Source organism: Neomonachus schauinslandi, chromosome 11 (assembly GCF_002201575.2).
Source record: "Neomonachus schauinslandi chromosome 11, ASM220157v2, whole genome shotgun sequence".
In the NCBI taxonomy this organism is placed as follows: domain Eukaryota; kingdom Metazoa; phylum Chordata; class Mammalia; order Carnivora; family Phocidae; genus Neomonachus; species Neomonachus schauinslandi.
This window is the reverse complement of record NC_058413.1, coordinates 4,710,386-4,725,296: the sequence shown is the minus strand read 5'-3', so window position 1 is coordinate 4,725,296 and position 14,911 is coordinate 4,710,386.

Here is a 14,911-nt window from a genome sequence, read left to right as displayed (position 1 = left end):
TGTCAGTCTGAGTTGTTCTCACTGAGCTGCCAGCAGTTTGTTGGTTTTAGTTCAGGTTTTCCTGCCCTGGTGGTAGGTCCATGGGAGGTTTTGGTTCACAGGTCTCTGCTCTGGTAAGTTGTCATTCTCTGTATTGGCCTTTCTTTCTCCACAATCTTGGGGGCAGCAGTTTGCCTTATGACCGAATTTCTCTGATGACCCTAAAAAGAACTGTTGATTCTTTAGTTGTTCAGCTTTTTACTCTTGGCGAGGACAGAGTGGCAGCTTCGAAGCTCCTTACGTGCTGGACGAGAAACTGGAAGTTCCGTTTATGTGTCCAGTTTGTGTCCAGTTCATCAGCATCAGGTACATTAACATTATTGTGTAACCTTCACCGCTGTCCATTCTCAGACATGTTTTCATCTTCCCAAACTGAAACTCCATACCCATTAAATAAATTCCTCTCCATTCCCTCCCTGCCGCAGCCTCTGGCAACCAGCATTCTACTTTCTGTCTCTACAGAATTTGACTACTCTGAGTACTTCATAGCAGCGCAGCCAGATGGTATTTGTCCTTTTGTTGAGTGACTTCAAGCATAGTCTTTGAGGTTCAGCTGTGTTGTAGCATGGATCAGAACTTCTGCCTTTCGAAGGCTGAATTCTGTTCCGTTGTGTGTGTGTATGTGTGTATGTGTACACCACATTGTGTTTAGTCATGTGGGTACTTGCCTCCATCTCTTGACTATTCTGATTTATGTACTACAAATGCGGGTATGCAAATATCACTTTGACCATTGTGCTTTCAGTTCTTTTGGGGTATGTACCCAGAAGTGGAATTGCTGGATCATAAACTAATTCTGTTTTTACTTTTTTTTTTTTTTGCAAAACTACTATTTTCCATAAAAGCTACATCATTTTACATTCCCAGCAGCAGTGCACAGAAGCTCCAGTTTTTCCTCTTAAGCACATCTTTTTGAGTACCTATCTATGAGCTATAGAAAGGTGTTTAAAACACTATTTTTGTTTAAATCTTACTGGCAGCAAAAGCCAGGGAAGCGTTTTCTCTGTAGAATTTACAAGTTCTCTGACACTATATTTTCTTGGTTTTCTTTTTACCATTTATGGCCTCCTTTTTAATTTCCAGGATAGTTTCACATTTTGTTCTTCAGCCTTTATTTTCCACATTATGCCTTGTGCAGTCTCTAGTTTCATGGCTAAATTTATCAGGTATGTGCTAATGGTGCTCAGATCCGTCTCTAGCCTTGATTTTCTGTTGGGTTCCAGCTGCCTGCAGAGAGCATTCTCATTCATAATCTTTCCGTCCCCAACTCAATTATGAACCTAGTAGGGTAAGGATTAAATACTAGGACCTTGAGTCCCGTTACTGCCAAATCCTAGTTGTTTGAGCTCTGAGCTTTGGTTTCCTCTCTTGCACAATAGCAATGATATATGTATGAGGATTAAATGATAGTTCATGTTATGATCCACATTACAGCATACATGAGTTGTAGTTAGTAAGTATAACCATAGTTACTATTATCCTTTGTACAAATAATTTTCTCTCCTTTTTGATAAAATTCTTTTTAATTTTCATGAGATTACCTAATTAAAAGATACTGTCATTTTTTTATTTTTTAAAAGATTTTATTTATTTATTAGAGCATGCGAGTGAGCATGAGCAGGTGGGGGTAGGGGTGGGGGGAGGAAGGGACAGAGGGAGAAGCAGGTTTCCCGCCGAGCAGGGAGCCCGATGCGGGGCTCGATCCCAGGACCCCGGGATCATGACCTGAGCCGAAGGCAGACGCTTAACGACTGAGCCACCCAGGCGCCCCATAATCTTGTATGTCATCATATTCTTCTTTAAAAAGCTCGCACCCATTTAGAGTGTATTAGTGATAGAGGAATATCCCTCTTTCCCCATTCTCCCATCAGTTTTAATTAGTTCTAATTATTTTTTGTTTGCTGATTCATGGGATATAAAAGAATACCTCTTGGATTTTTTAATTTCAAAAATTAGCCATGGTAAGTGTTTTTCACATGTTAGCTTATGTTTTGATTTTTTTTTTTTCTTTTTTATGAATGAGTGCTGTGTTCAGATCTTTTGACCATTAGGTTTCGATCTCCTTGGTTCCCCAATAGGCATTGTATAAGCTTAAAAATTACCCCCTGGTGTTTTCAGTTTACTCCCATCCACATTTTGAAAGGACTTCCTATTCCTTTTTAATTTCTGTGCTTTATATCATTTTTCCTCTCTGGGCTCTGTTTTATGGTCATTACACCTCTGTAGTTGAGAAATAGGCTTATAATAAGCCCCCCAAAACACAGTTATATCAGATAAGTTTACTGCAGTATAATCATGGTTGGGTTACTTAATTTCTTAGTGTTAGTACTTTCAATTATAAATGGAGTTATGAGAAATAAATGTGATTTATTCACCAAAATTTTGGTGTGTCTGCAAAATACCAGGTAGGAAGATGTTTAAGAGCATTTAAGAACATCACATTAGCCCCTCCGTAAATGGTGCAGCTGTTGCAGTAGTTCTGCGTGTAGCATAAGCTTCACTTTCAACAGTCTGGGAGGTGGCGCGATAGGAGGAAGAGCGGGCATTTCCAAGTCCCTGGCCTAGCCACTTGCTCGGTTTGTGACCTCAGTCGCTCACTGTCTTTGCACCTCAGATTGCCTACTTGTTTGTAAGAAATGATAGAACTTATATGAGAATGCATATGAATACATTTGGTAAAGATAGATTCTACCGTTATTTTTATTTTTATTTTAAAGATTTTATTTATTTGACAGAGAGACACAGCGAGAGAGGGAACACAAGCAGGGGGAGGGGGAGAGGGAGAAGCAGGCTTCCTGCTGAGCATGGAGCCCCATGCGGGGCTCAGTTCCCTGGGATCATGACCTGAGCCGAAGGCAGATGCTTAACAACTGAGCCACCCAGGCGCCCCTCTACCATTTTTTAAAAACTACTTTTTCCTTCACCTTTCTTTCTTTTTTTTTTTTAAAGATTTTATTTATTTGACAGAGATACAGGGAGAGGGGGAACGCAAGCAGGGGGACTGTGAGAGGGAGAAGCAGGCCTCCCGCGGAGCAGGGAGCCCGATGCGGGGCTCCATCCCAGGACCCTGGGATCATGACCCAGGATGAAGGCAGACGCCTAATGACTGAGCCAACCAGGCACCCCTCACCTTTCTTTGCAAATACGTATTGTATCTTATAATCGCTTTATTGAGACATAACGCACAAATACAGTTCACACACTTAAGCATACTGTTGTTTTTTTTTTTTTTAGTATATTCACAGTGTGTGCAGCTATCACTACAATCATGTCTAGATTATTTTCATTATTTGAAGAAGAAACCCCGTATTTTTTAGCAGTCACTCCCATTTCTTTCCCATCCCCTTGACCCCTGTAATCACTGATCTACTTTCTGTCTCTAGGGTTTTGTCTATTCTGGACATTTCACATAAATGGAATCATAGAATATATGGTCTTTTGTGACTGGCTTCTTTCCCTTAGCAGTGTTTTCAAAGTTCATGTGTGTTGTACCATATACCAGTACATTTTTTTTTTGCTAAATATTTGTCTGTCGTATGGAAATACCACCTTATATTTATTCATCAATCAGTTGATGAGTATTTGAGTATTTCTACTTTTTGACTGATGAATAATGTTTCTGTGAACATTCTGTGTGTACAAATTTTTCTGTGGACACAGACTTTCATTTCTCTTGGATATAGACCTAGGAGCAGACTTGCTGGGGTTATAAGGTCTTAAAGGGTTTAAGAAAAAACTTTGGATGGGCGCCTGGGTGGCTCAGTTGGTTAAGCGACTGCCTTCGGCTCAGGTCATGATCCTGGAGTCCCTGGATCGAGTCCCGCATCGGGCTCCCTGCTCGGCAGGGGGTCTGCTTCTCCCTCTGGCCCTCTCTCTGTGCTCTCTCTCAAATAAATAAAAAAAAATCTTTAAAAAAAAAAAAAAAAAAAGAAAAAACTTTGGAAAAACTGCCAAAATAATCTCCAATGTGACTGTGTCATTTTACACTCCCAGCACTGTGTGAGAACTTCAGTTTTTCCACATCTGTGTCATCTCTTGTTACTGTATGTCGTCTTGCTTGTAGCCATGTTAGTGTGGGTATTTCGTGGCATTGCATGGTTCTGGATTGAATTTCCCTGATGGCTGATGACATTGAGTATTTTTTTTAGTGTGCCTAATAGCCATTTGTCTATCGTCTTCGCAGATATGTCTTTTGAAATTATTTGCCAATTTTTAAATTGGGTTGCTTGACTTTTTATTATTGAGTTGTGTTTCCCACATATTATAAGTCCTTATTAGATGTACAACTTGCAAATACTTTCTCCCATTCTGTAGATTGTCTTTGCATGTTCTTCATAGTGTCATTGAAGCACAAACATTTTTACTTCGATGAAGCCCGATTTATCTGTTTGTTCTTTAATTTCTTATATTTTTGATATCATCTAAGAAGGCTTTGCCTAATCTAACGTCACAAAGATTTACTCCTGTTTTTTTAAGAGTTTTGTTTACATCATTTTAAAGACTATTTTTTTTTTTTTTTAAGATTTTATTTATTTGAGAGCGAGAATGAGAGACAGCATGAGAGGGAGGAGGGTCAGAGGGAGAAGCAGGCTCCCCGCCAAGCAGGGAGCCCAATGCGGGACTCGATCCCGGGACTCCAGGATCACGACCTGAGCCGAAGGCAGTCGCTTAACCAACTGAGCCACCCAGGCGCCCAAGACTGTGTTTTTAGGGCTTTTTAAGGTCACAGCAAAATTGAGGGAGAAGGTCAGGGATTTCCCATATACCTACTGTCCTCCACCCCCTTACATACTACGCACAGCCCCTCCCATTACCAGCATCCCAGAGTGGTGCATTTGTTACAGTTGATGAAGCTACATTGACACATCAGATTTACTCAGAAGTCCATAGCTTACATTATGGGCTCTTGGTGTTGCACATTCTGTTTGGTTAAATGCATAATGACATGTACCCATCATTATGGTATCATACAGAGTATTTTCACAGCCCTTAAAATTCTCTATCCTCTGCTCATTCACACCCATCCCGCAACCACTAACTTTTTAAATGTCCATGCTTTTGCCTTTTCCAGAATGTCCTATGGTTGGAATCACAGTTTTTGTAACCTTTTTAGATTGGCTTCTTTCTCTTAGTAATATACATTTAAGGTCCATGACTTTTCATGGCTTGCTACCTCATTCTTTTTACTACCCAATAATACTCTGTTGTCTGGATGGACCACAGGTTATTTATCCACTCACCTACTGAAGGACATCTTGGTTGCTTCCAAGTTTTGGCAATTATGGATAAGTTTGCTTATAAATATTTGTGTGCATGTTTTTGTATAGACCTAAGTTTTCTGAGGAACACAATTGCTAGATGGTGTGGTATTTTTAGTTTTTTTTTTTTTTTTTTTAAAGATTTTATTTATTTATTCATGAGAGATAGAGAGAGAGGCAGAGGGAGAAGCAGGCTCCCCGCAGAGCAGGGAGCCCGATGCGGGACTCGATCCCAGGACCCTGGGATCATGACCTGAGCCGAAGGCAGACGCTTAACCGACTGAGCCACCCAGGCGTCCCGTATTTTTAGTTTTGTAAGAAACTGCTGGACTGTCTTCCAAAGTGGCTGCACCATCTTGCATTCCCACCAGCACTGAGTGAGAGTTCCCGGTGCTCCACAGTGTTGTCAGCATTTGGTGTCTTTTTTTGGATTTTGGCTGTTCTAATAGGTATGTGGTGGTGTCTCACCGTTGTCTTAATTTGTATTTCCCTCATGACAAAATGTGGAGCATCTTTTCAGATGATAATATCATTTTTAATGACTATATTTCTTTTTTTTAATATTTTATTTATTTGAGAGAGAGTGAGCAAGAGAGAGAGCACAAGCTGAGGGGGAGATGCAGAGGGAGAAACACACTCTCTGCTGATCAGGGAACCCGCCGCAGGGTTCGACCCCAGGACCCTGGGATCATGACCTGAGCTGAAGGCAGATGCTTAACCGACTGAGCCACCCAGGGCCCCTAATGACTATATTTCCTTGGATGGATAAAAGAACCTTGGTGCAGATAAAATCATTGTTATTTATTGTTGGATATTTAGGTGCCATGTATTTGTGAATGACCTGGATTATTTGTCTTGTGATAGTCCCCACAGTGTCCTTTGTGTCCTCTATATTTAGACATTTCTCTTTTCTGTTTTAAACTTTTCAGACATTGTTATGTATAAGACTTTTTACTTAGGATAAAGTCATAGAAGTTGAATAATTGGGTCAAAAGATGTGAAGAATTCAACAGCTTTTGATATCTAGGAGCAGAACAGTTATGCAAGCCAGTTTCATATTAAGAAATTTAAACATCTTTTTAAGAAAGATTTTATTCATTTATTTGAGAGAGAGAAAACACGAGCAGGGGGAGGGGCAGAGGGAGAGGGGAGAAGCTGAGCGGGGAGGTTTAACAGCAGGAGATCATGACCTGAGCCAAAGGCAGACACTTAACTTACTGAGCCATCCAGGTGCCCCTAAAAATCTTTTTTATTAGGGGAAGATTTTAACATGCACAAACATATACAGAATAGTATAATGACCCTTCATTTACGGAGCTCCAAACAACTGTATACTGGAGGACACTGCTGTCTCACTTCCTCCCCCATTCCTCACTCCTGTATTACTAGTTTAAAACTCTATTGAATTATAATAGAAATACAGAAAAGACTCAAATTGTAATAAGTTTCACAAGCTGAAATGCACCTGGGTAATTGGCATCCCAGATGCTCCCATTTGTCTGCTTCCCTTTAATACCCTCCCAGTATCCTGACATCTACCTGAACTGAGTTTGCCCAGTTTTGTTCCTTAAATAAGTGGACTCTTAGAGTATGTTAGCTTGTGTCTGAGTTCTTTCTCTTGGCAATGTGTACAAGATTATCCATTATTGCATGCCGTTGTTGACTATTTGTTCTCGTTGCCATATGAAATTTTGTTGTATGAAATTACTCTGTTGTTGGTGGACATCTAGAGAGATGGCAGTTTTGGGCTGTTACAAATAGTGCTGCTCTGAACATTTAAAGTGTGTTTTTTTGGTGGACATACATATATACTGCTGTTGGGAACATATCTGGGAGTAAAATCGCTAGGTCCTAGAGGTATGCGTACATTTGGTTTTGGAAAACTGTGTCTGCACCTCCTGAAGTGGTTGGCCCAAATGAAATTACACTTCTACCAGCGGTGTGTCAGACTTTCACTCACTCCTTATCATCTCCGACAGCTCATATTTTCCATCCTTTTCATTGTAGCTACACTTCAGCTGTGTAGTGATACCTTATGATAGTTTTAATTTGCGCTAGTGAGGTCAAGCACCTTTTTGAGCTTTTTTATTGGTTATTTGGATACCCCCCCCTTTTTTTTTTTAAGGATTTTATTTATTTATTTATTTGACAGACAGCGAGAGAGGGAACACAAGCAGGGGGAGTGGGAGAGGGAGAAGCAGGCTTCCCGCTGAGCAGGGAGCCTGATGCGGGCTCGATCCCAGGACCCTGGGATCATGACCTGAGCCGAAGGCAGACGCTTAATGACTGAGTCACCCAGGCACTCCTTGGATACCCTTTTTTTATGAAGAGTGTATTTTAAAGTCTTTTGTTTTTTTTTTTTACTGCGTTATTTGTTTATCTTATCCTATTAGCTCTCTGTTGTTGCATAACAGATTATCCCTAAACTTGTAGTGGCTCATAACAACAAAAAAACCCTTTACAGGGCGCCTGGGTGGCTCAGTTGGTTAGGCGACTGCCTTCGGCTCAGGTCATGATCCTGGAGTCCTGGGAGCGAGTCCCACATCGGGCTCCCTGCTCGGCGGGGAGTCTGCTTCTCCCTCTGCCATCTTCCCTCTTGTGCTCTCTGTCTCTCATTCTCTCTCTCAAATAAATAAATAAAATCTTAAAAAAAAAAACAACAAAACCCTTTACTATCTCAGCTTCTGTGGGAGAGGAACTTGTGTCCGCCTCTGAAGGCTTGACTGCAGTTGGAAGACCCTTCCCAAGGTGGCTCACTTACACGCATGGCAACTCGGTCCTGGCTGTTGGTGGCAGACCACAGTTCCTCTTCATGTGGGCCTTTGTTGGGGATCCTCCGTGTCCTGTCCTCAGGACATATTTTGGTAGGATTTGGTAGGATTGGTAGGATTTCTTTTATTTTGGATATGAGTTTTTCAGGAGATCTAGGTGTGCTGAATGTCTCCACCTGCTCTTTGGGTTTCCGTTGTGTCATTTGAAGAGAAGTCATTATGAATGCAGTTGAGTTTATTACTTTTCCCTTTATGGTTAGTTCTTTCCATATTACTTCGAAGAAAATCCCAAAATAATTACTTTGCTTCTCCTGTATATATGTTACTACACAACACACACGCATCACACACACTATCTTTCAAAGATAAACACTTTTTTTGTTGTTTAACCATAATACAACCACAAAACTCTCATCTAAAAAAAACAAAAACCCACACAGTAGTTGCTTAGTATTATCCAATACCCAATCAGAGTGAAATTTCCAATTGTCTCAAATATTATAATTTTTTGGTACAGTTTTCTAATTTTGGCAAATCAGGATCCAAATAGGCTCTACCAGTTTTTTTTTTTTTAAGATTTTGTTTATTTATTTGAGAGAGAGGGAGAGACAGAGACACAGAGAACAAACAGGGGAGGAGGGGCAGAGGGAGAAGGAGAAGCAGGGGCTTCATCCTAGGCCTCTGGGATCATGACCTGAGCTGAAGGAACTGAGTGAACCACCCAGGCGCTCTGGTCTACTGGATTTTTTAAACAAAAATCGATAGATTCCCCATTTGTCACTCTTTTTCCCCTCTTGCCCTCTATCTGTGGAAGACCTGGATTGTTTTGTGGTGTCACACAGTTTTCTATATCCTGTTAGCAGGTAGCTGTAAGTTTCTCTGTTTGAGGGGTAAACTTTGTTGTACTCTCACTGGTGGTGTTGCTTCTTTGGTTGTGATCTGTCTCTGGAGGTTGAATGAGGACCTAAGTTGAAATTTTTAAAGGGCTTCCAACCTAAATCACATTAAAATTCATTCAGGTTAGAGTTGTTCTGTACTTAAAATGTAGTGATCGTTTTCAGAGTGTGCATTCTACTTACTCCATCACTTTCTGTGTTTGTGAGGTCATCTGAGAGTGCATTTTCTGTGTTTTCTGTAGAATGGCAACACACTGACTGTACACCTTGTCATCTTGAGCATATACCACACCCTCTCCAGGGGTTTAATAATGTTGCAGGGCATAACAAAAAACGGGTCCAGCTCTCATTACTTAGACTTTCCATGTTTATCCTCTACTTGCTTTTTTCTCTTTGTACTGTCCACTGACTTTCCTTCTCTTGTGACTGATTTTTTGAGTTGTAATGACCAATGTTTTAAGAGTTGATGAGTCAGAATCTTAAGTTATTTTTAGGTGAGCTTGAATTTCCAGTCTTCCCCAGTCTCTGTCTTTCTCTTCTGACAGAAATTTTGACCATGAGAAATTAGAAAAATTAATGATGGGGGCGCCTGAATGGCTCAGTTGTTGAGCGTCTGCCTTCGGCTCGGGTCATGATCCCAGGGTCCTGGGATCGAGCCCTGCATCCGGCTCCGTGCTCTGCGGGAAGCCTGCTTCTCCCTTTCACACTCCCCCTGCTTGTGTTCCCTCTCTTGATGTGTCTGTCTCTGTCAAATAAATAAAATCTTTTTTTTTTTAAGATTTTATTTATTTATTTGACAGAGAGACAGCGAGAGAGGGAACACAAGTAGGGGGAGAGGGAGAGGGGGAATCAGGCTTCCCGCCGAGCAGGGAGCCCGATGCAGGGCTCGATCCCAGGACCCTGGGATCATGACCCAAGCCGAAGGCAGACGCTTAACGACTGAGCCACCCAGGCGCCCCAAATAAACAAAATCTTTAAAAAAAAAAAAAAAAGAAAGAAAAATTAATGATGACGTGATTAGAATGAACATTAAAGATTATTTAAGATGCATGTGTGTCTACAGTTTAAACATAGAAAATTTTAATACCAGATATATTGTAAAAGTGTCATCCAACTTCAAGTAAACAATTATATTTTTAGTGTTTTGTTTTTAAGTGAGCACACATTGATGATACTGATTCTTGGCCATAATTCACTCAGCAAATATCTCAGTGCCTGCCCAATGCCAGGCCCAGCACTTTTCATGCTTTAGTCATACATGGTTAAGAAAGATGGCCAAGGGGGCACCCAGATGGCTCAGTTGGTTAAGCGTCCGACTCTTGAACTCAGCTCAGGTCTTGATCTAAGTGTCATGAGTTCTCAAACCCCACTTTGGGCGTGGAGCCTACTTTAGGGGGAAAAAAAAAAAAAGATGGCCATGATGGTGTTGGTGCTCTGTGAAATGCTCAGGACAGTATCTCAGTAAGGGATATAATCAGGCTACACACATAATCTTAAATTTTTCTACATGTAATCAATATAAAAATTATTTTTTATTTTTTATTTTTCTTAAAGATTTTATTTATTTATTTGACAGAGACACAGTGAGAGAAGGAACACAAGTAGGGGGAGTGGGAGAGGGGGAAGCAGGCTTCCCCGCTGAGCAGGGAGCCTGATGTGGGGCTCAATCCCAGGACCCTGGGATCATGACCTGAGCCAAAGGCAGACGCTTAACAACTGAGCCACCCAGGCGCCCCCCAAATTATTATTTTTTAAAAAGACTATTTATTAGAGAACGCACCTGTGAGTGGGGGGCGGGGTGGGGGCAGAGGGAGAGAATCCTCAGGCTGACTCCCTGCAGAGCACGGAGCCTGAAGCGGGGCTCGATCCCACCACCCTGAGATCATGACCTGAGCTGGAATCAAGAGTCAGACACACAACTGATGAGCCACTCAGGTGCCCTATAAAAATTATTAATGAGATATTTTCACTTCTGTTTTTTGTACTAAGCCTTTGAAACCAAGTGTGTATTTTCTGCTTACAGCATACCTCAGTTCAAATTACATTTCAAGTGCTCAGAAGCCTTACGTGGCTGCTGTAGTGGACCACATCGATCAGAATTATCATAGCTCATGTGGAGTAGTAGGGGATACTGACTAAGAACCCAAGTAGACAGTGGCTTAGAGAAGCCAGAGGAGACACAGGGAGATGAACTAGGAGGTGGTTTCTGATCTCTGGGTGTTGGCAGAAGAAAATGGAAGAGGGGAGACACTCAGAAGATGGGGAATTGGATGAATTGGATTAGGAGGGAAAAGAAGAGCCAGGGCAGTTTCTAGGCTCTGTCTTTCACAACTGGGGTGTGCCTTTTCTGAGACAGGGAACACTTGGGGAGGAAAAGGTTTGGTTGGTGGTCAGTGTTGGTATATGGTGGACGAAAAAAGGCTTTGTTTTGGAGATACTCAATTTGATGTGCTTCTGACACATCCAGGGGGGAAATGTCTGCTTAGCAGTTGAGTGCATGTGTTTGAAGTGCAAAAACGGTGTTTTGGTTTTATAAATTTGTTATCTCATCTGTGTTTATAGAGGTATTTTTAAAACCCACTGAAATGACTTCATTTGTTCAACAGAAGTTTTGTTTGTTTGTTTTTTTTAAGTCTCCTGGGTTTTGTTTCCGTTGCTGGGGCAACAGCATGAATGGAACAAGTGTGAGTTGACACCCCAACCAATGTGGTCAGCTCCAGAGATTGTAATAGGTAGTGTCCACGGTCTGAACCCTGCATCAGCTTCTACCTTAGTAGGGGTATAGAGGGGAAGAAAGGAGAGGAGGAAACCTTCAGTAGAGGAGACTAAAGTAGCCAGTGAGAAAACAAGGAGCCTATGATACCAAAGAAGCCAAGTGAGGAGAATGTTCTAATAAGGAGGGTCTACTGGTCAGCTGTATTGAAAGCTGCTGAGAGTGAGGGTAAGATGAGGACAGAAAGAGTTTCATTTGGATTTGGTCCCATCTGGAGGTCACTGGTGACTTGAAAGAGCAGTTTCAGTTGAGTGGTACAGATAGACACCAGATTGGAATGAGTTGAAGAGGGAATGCTATCAGACAAAGGGTTCATTTTCTTATTTTGAAATAACCACTACAAATCATTGAGAAGACCAGCCCAATAGAAAAATGCACAAAGGATATAAACAGTTGGCAGAAAAGTGAAGTGTTAAATGGCTCTCAAACATACCAACAGTGCTCAGAAGAGAAAACCAGCAAGGACAAGGGTGTGGGGCTGTGACGTTCCAGAGTTACTGGTGGGAGTCTGGATAGGTATGACCTCCACGGAGAGCCATTTGCCTGCCATTATGTTCTAATTAGAAATGCACACTTGATCCGACAGCTTCTCTCCAAGGAAATCTGGCATTTGTTTGTAATAGTAAAAATTGAAAACTAACTGGTCATCAGTGATAGCCTAGTTAAATCAGCTATAATGCAAGGGAAAGTCTGTATCAGGTAAAACATTTTATTCTGCAAGAAAGTCGAATTTGTTTTTTCCTACCATGCTATTAATCAAACTCTTTGAAAGTGATTTTTTCCCTTTCTAAAGATGGAGAAAAATGTTAGGTCTGGTATGGGCCACAGAAGGTATTTGTTGTAAATGTGTCTTTGAAGAGCTGTGTTAAGCTTTTCATTTCTGCCTTGATTCCTGCCTGTTAACACATTTCACATAAGTTGTTAATCTAAATTCCCTTCTCTAGATACCTGTTAGGATTCTTTTCCAAGGACCCTGTCCTGTTTTATATATGTACCCACAGGAAGGGTGGGTGTGGTGTATCTTAAGCTTAGTGGATGAATTCACACTCCAGTTTACCTTACAGCACCTGAAATTAACCACAGCTCCTATCAAAAGGGTATTAAGTTGTACTTGGTGTGGGTCATTGACAAAGCAAGCATATGATAATGTTTGAAAGCCCCGAATGTAGCAGTGGGGATTATACTAGTCTGATGTAGGAGGAAGACTTTCTTGGTCCATGGTTTTTTTCGTTTTTTTTTTTTTATTTTTTTTTTCTTGGTCCATGTTTTATGGGGGAAAGAGACAGTACAAACCTTTGTGAGCTCTATCTTCCACTGACCTCTCTGCAGTTTGGCGGCCTTTGGGATAGTGTGTTCACACGTAGACTTAAAGCAAAATGGAAAACCAGGCACACCCGAAGAGACCAAATCAGTTTCCTAGCAGAATACATTGATACTGTACCTGGGACTCTATACTTGAAGATCTTGTTTAATTATACTTAATTTCTTAAGAGTTTGATCAAGACCGTGGTTATTCATCGATTCCTTTTTCTTCATCTCTTTAAGTATCCTGGTTTCACTTATATTTTATATTTCAAGAAGTTTAAGATTTGAAGCATATTAAATGATAATTTAGTCTAATCCTCTCATTTTGCAGATAAGAGAGTAAGTTTAGAGAGATGAATTACTTGCTCAGAGGTTGACTAAAGCGAATCTGTGTTCTCCTTTTATCCCCAGTAAGTTTTGTGATGTGCGGGGGCAGTATGGTAGCTTGCCTCATCTGGTAGAAGTAACCTGCCGTAATTTTGAGGGAGGTGTGGTTGTAATTACATTGCCTCAGTTCTAATGGAGATAATTTATATGCCGCACTAAATTATTTACAGTCACAGAGACAATCTAGCTGAACTTTTTTTGTTTTACATTTTTTGTTGTTGTTGTTGAGAAAGTTGCCTAGAGATGTGAACTTACTCATCCAAGATTACAGACCATAAACATTTATTCTATACTTAGTTTTTAAGGTGAGTCAGAGCAGTGATGTCTGGTAGAACTTTGTATAATGATACTCTATCCATCCTCGGTGTGGCTATTTAAATTAAAACAAAATTGCAAATTCAGTTTCTTACTCTTACCAGGTCCTTAATAGCTGTGTGTGACTGGTAGCTACTGTATTGGACAGCACAGTTCTGGGGCACTTACCTTTTTTTTTTTTAAACTAGGCTCCACACCCAGCCTGGAGCCCAGTGTGGGACTTGAACTCACGACCCTGAGATCAAGACATGAGCTGAGATTAAGAGTCAAATGCTTAACTGACTGAGCCACCCAGGCGCCCTGCACTTACCCTTTTAAAAACAATTGTTTTGAGAACTGCAGAAGCATCAGTGGTAGAAACCAAGGTTTAGGAGTAAGGATTAGAATTACCAACTAGAAATTAGGCTTGTGTTCAAAGCTAGGAGAAAAACTGTACTCTTGGAGCTTTCGACGGGGCTACAGCTGGTTGTGGCATGGGCCTTTCCTTGGTTCATATTAAGTCCGTTCTTCAGAAAAGTAATCAAGAACCTTTACAAAGATCTTTTCTTTATTATTTCTTTTTCTTTCTGTTATCTTGTTTTGCCAGTGAAAATCCCATTCTTGGGTTGAGTTTTCAGTGGACAAATTCTTTTACTTTCATGGTGCTTAGCACATTTTTCAGTCTCTGAACTTCACTTATTATTAATCACTTGGTTACCAGGATGCCCTATAAAAGGTTTTGATGTCTTTCTTGCAGTTGTACTCTGGATTATGGAAATTTCAGCTTTTACATCAAATTTAACTTGATTGTTTATCATGGCTGAGCCAGTTAAGTATAGTTGGCAATTGGGATCGTGTAGTCTTCTGTACCATTGCTCTACATCTCTACACACTGTTGTTGTAACAGGCAGAGTTGGTTCTCTGGGCTTTACTTTGGATGCTAATTTACTAATTAATGACTTGGCTTCATTTTAATAGCAACTTAGATTGGGTTGGCTACATGTATGACTGCAGTGATTTCGGTATCCATTAGGGCGCATAGCCAGATGATGGTGTAATCCAATCAGGTGCCAAAGTTTTTACCTAAAGTACTTTTCATATATGATTTTGCTTTTAAAAGGTGGTAGTATGGATTTACCTTGGGGCTTTATACTTTAATAGTCTTTTTTTTTTTTTTTTTCATTCTTG